Source organism: Pseudophryne corroboree, chromosome 5 (genome assembly GCF_028390025.1).
Source record: "Pseudophryne corroboree isolate aPseCor3 chromosome 5, aPseCor3.hap2, whole genome shotgun sequence".
NCBI lineage: Eukaryota > Metazoa > Chordata > Amphibia > Anura > Myobatrachidae > Pseudophryne > Pseudophryne corroboree.
The window spans coordinates 21829722-21834410 of NC_086448.1; positions in this window are offsets into that span (position 1 = coordinate 21829722).

Below are 4689 nucleotides of genomic sequence, written 5' to 3' on the forward strand. Positions count from 1 at the left end.
ATTTTACACATTACGACAGGTAGAGTACCCAGTTTGCCCATTATGGCAGGTAGAGTCCTCATTTTACACATTACAGCAGGTCGAGCCCAATTTTACACATTACAGCAGGCAGATCTCCCTTTTATGACAGGTAGATTTCCCTTTTACACGGTACGGCAGGTAGAGTCCCCTTTTACACATTACGGCAGGTAGAGTCCCCTTTCACACATTACGGCAGGTAGAGTCCCCATTTTAGACAGTATGGCAGGTAGAGTTCTCTTTTACACAGTACGGCCGGAAGAGTCCTCTTTTACACATTATGGTTGGTAGAGTCCCTCTTTTACCCACTATGGCAGGTAGAGTCCCCTTTTACACATTACAGCATGTAGAGTCCCCTTTCACAAATTATGGGAGGTAGAGTCACCATTTTATTCAGTATGGCAGGTAGAGTTCTCTTTTACACAGTACGGTAGGTAGAGTCCTCTTACACATTACAGCAGGTAGAGTCACCTTTCAAACATTACGGCCATTAGAGTCCCATTTACACATTAAGGCAAGTAGAGTCCCCTTTTACACAATACGGCAGCCAGAGTCCCCCTTTTACACATTAAGGCAGGTAGAGTCCCCCTTTTACACATTACGGCAAGTAGAGTCTCCCTTTTACATATTATGACAGGTAGAATATGCTTTTATTCATTACGGCAGATATAAGTATTTTTGGAATAATATCAATTACAACTGACTCCAGGAAGAGGACCAGGCAATGGGATGAAGTAATAGAATGCAGCAGCCAGTGGAGGGACTTTGGCAATCGGAGGTTACAGCAGCTGCCACGTGTCAAGACACACAGCATAAGTGCACAACCCACGATTTGCGGGTCTTTTAAGGGGGTGGGCCCAAAATCTGGATGTGGTGGCCCGTGGCTCCGGCTTCTTTACATAAAAATGTATTTAGTCTGTCTCAGAATCCCTCCCTGCGTGCAGGGCAAAGCTGCAGTGGTGGGAGATGGGAGGCAGTGAAAGAGACCGTGCAGCAGCTGTGCAGGGGGTGCTGCCAGATAGTGCGCCCACAGTGCATTATTAATCTGGTACATTATTATGCATGCACTATCAGTATTTACAATATCTATTTATCAAGGGGCACAGATCAAGCATACTTTAATGGTTAGCCAAACCTCTATGGCAGCTGGCCACACCCCCTCTGGAGAAAAGCCACACCCTTGCACATGGGCCCCTACCACTGAATTCCCCATTGGGCCTTTCATGCCCCAGTCCTCTTACCATGGTTGAGTCAAAATTCAAGTAGACTAAAGGACCTCTGATGTCACAACCATGTGACCCATGATGTCAGAGGGGTGAGGCAAGATCAGAACATGGGGCCCAATGTATATGCTCCCCACACTTAAGTCAAAGTGGCTCGCTCCACTTCGCTGGCCACAGGGGTCTATTCCCAATACATGTCCATATGGATAGTAAACTGCTAGCCCACTGACCTTGTCCAGCTCCCTGCCGTCGCGGGTCACATGGTTGTGACATCATAGGTCCTTTAGCCCACTTGGATCTAGCATCTACCCTCTTACCACTATCACCAAGTCCCAGTTTAAAGGGTATCGGCTCCGTTCTTAGGTTTTGCTACTTTTTGCTAATTAATATTGTGCAAGATACTGTATCTTTTATCCTTAATTTGTCGGCATTTTAAATTATTAATGATTGCATTACCAGCATTATAAAGCAGGGGATGTGGCTAAGATGATGTGAGTCAGCGCGAGTCACGCCATTGGCTGCCCACACACTGCTCACTGTACTCAATAAGTTGGCCGCTCCAAGTGGATGCAGTGCTGCTACGGGAGTCTTGAATGTTTTTCCTGGTGACCGGGATCCTGGAGATTAGGCAAGTGTGGTTCTATGTCCGTATTGATAGCATTTTGGGGGTCATTCCGAGTTGATCGCTCGCTAGCAGTTTTTAGCAGCCGTGCAAACGCTATGCCACCGCCCACTGGGAGTGTATTTTAGCCTAGCAGAAGTGCGAACGAAAGGGTCGCAGAGCGGCGACAAAGTTTTTTTGTGCAGTTTTAGAGTAGCTCAAAACCTACTCAGCGCTTCCTGTTTTGACGTCACAAACACACCCTGTGTTCTCCCAGCCACACCTGCGTTTTTCCTGGCACGCCTGCATTTTCTCGAACACTCCCTGAAAACGGTCAGTTGACACCCAGAAACGCCCACTTCATGTCAATTACTCTGCGGCAAGCAGTGCGCCTGAAAAGCTTCGCTAGACCTTGTGTGAAACTACATTGTTCGTTGTAATAGTACGTCACGCGTGCATACGTATGCGCAGAAGTGCCGTTTTTTGCCTCATCGCTGCACAGTGAACGAATGCAGCTAGCGATCAACTCGGAATGACCACCTTTATTAATGTATTTCTCTGACGTCCTAGTGGATGCTGGGTACTCCGTAAGGACCATGGGGAATAGACGGGCTCCGCAGGAGACTGGGCACTCTAAAAGAAAGATTAGGTACTATCTGGTGTGCACTGGCTCCTCCCTCTATGCCCCTCCTCCAGACCTCAGTTAGAATCTGTGCCCGGCCCGAGCTGGTTGCACACTAGGGGCTCTCCTGAGCTTCTAGGAAAGAAAGTATTTGTTAGGTTTTTTATTTTCAGTGAGATCTGCTGGCAACAGACTCACTGCTACGTGGGACTTAGGGGAGAGAAGCAAACCTACCTGCTTGCAGCTAGCTTGTGCTTCTAGGCTACTGGACACCATTAGCTCCAGAGGGATCGAACACAGGGCCCGACCTTGATCGTCCGTTCCCGGAGCCGCGCCGCCGTCCCCCTTGCAGAGCCAGAAGACGGAAGAAACCGGTGGAAATCGGCGGCTGAAGACTTCGGTCTTCATTAAGGTAGCGCACAGCACTGCAGCTGTGCCCCATTGCTCCCTATGCACACCACACACTCCGCTCACTGATGGGTGCAGGGCGCTGGGGGGGGGGGGGCGCCCTGGGCAGCAATTAGAGTACCTTACATGGCAAAAAGCACATAATACAGTCTAATAAACTGTATATGTGCATAATCCCCCGCCATGAAAGTATATAAAAAAGCGTGAAAAGTCAGCCGAGAAGGGGGCGGGGCTATCTCCCTCAGCACACCGGCGCCATTTTCTCTTCACAGCTCCGCTGGAAGACAGCTCCCCAGGCTCTCCCCTGCAGTTTCCAGGCTCAAAGGGTAAAAAAGAGAGGGGGGGCACTAAATTTAGGCGCAAACTGAGTATATTAAGCAGCTATAGGGAAAATTCACTTTTGTTAGTGTAAATCCCTGTTTATATAGCGCTGTGGTGTGTGCTGGCATACTCTCTCTCTGTCTCCCCAAAGGACTTTGTGGGGTCCTGTCCTCAGTCAGAGCATTCCCTGTGTGTGTGCGGTGTGTCAGTACGGCTGTGTGTTTGATGAGGACGCTTACGTGGAGGCGGAGCAGGTGCCGATAAGTGTGATGTCGCCCCCTGCGGGGCCGACACCTGAGTGGATGGATATGTGGAAGGTATTAAACGACAGTACTGTCAACTCCTTACATAAAAGGTTCGATGACGCAGCTTTGGGACAGCCGGCATCTCAGCCCGCGCCTGCCCAGGCATCTCAGAGGCCGTCAGGGGCTCAAAAACGCCCGCTACCTCAGATGGCAGACACAGATGTCGACACGGAGTCTGACTCCAGTGTCGACGAGGATGAGACAATATACAATCCACTAGGGCCATCCGATGCATGATTACGGCAATGAAAAATGTGTTGCACATTTCTGACATTAACCCGGTTACCACAAAAAAGGGTATTATGTTTGGGGAGAAAAAGCAGCCAGTGACTTTTCCCCCATCTGATGAGTTAAATGAATTGTGTGAAGAAGCGTGGGGTTCCCCAGATAAGAAACTAGTAATTTCTAAGCGGTTACTAATGGCGTACCCTTTCCCGCCAATGGATAGGTTACGCTGGGAGACATCCCCTAAGGTGGACAAGGCGCTCACACGCTTATCAAAAAAGGTGGCACTGCCTTCTCAGGATATGGCCGCCTTAAAGGAGCCTGCAGATAGAAAGCAGGAGGCTATCCTGAAGTCTGTGTATACACACTCAGGTACTATACTGAGACCTGCTATTGCTTCAGCATGGATGTGTAGTGCTGCAGCAGCGTGGTCTGATTCCCTGTCTGATAACATTGATTCCCTTGACAGGGACACTATATTGCTAACCATAGAGCATATTAAAGACGTAGTCTTATATATGAGAGATGCACAGAGGGACATTTGCCGGCTGGCATCTAGAATTAATGCAATGTCCATTTCTGCCAGGAGAGTATTATGGACTCGGCAGTGGACAGGTGATGCTGATTCTAAAAGGCACATGGAAATTTTGCCTTATAAGGGTGAGGAATAGTTTGGGGACGGTCTTTCGGACCTCGTATCCACAGCAACAGCTGGGAAGTCGACTTTTTTACCTCAGGTTCCCTCACAGCCTAAGAAAGCACCGTATTATCAAGTACAGTACTTTCGGCCTCAGAAAGGCAAGCGGGTTAGAGGTGCGTCCTTTCTGCCCATAGGCAGGGGTAGAGGGAAAAAGCTGCACCATACAGCCAGTTCCCAAGAACAAAAATCCTCCCCTGCTTCCACTAAGTCCACCGCATGACGCTGGGGCTCCACATGTGGAGCCAGGTGTGGTGGGGGCCCATCTC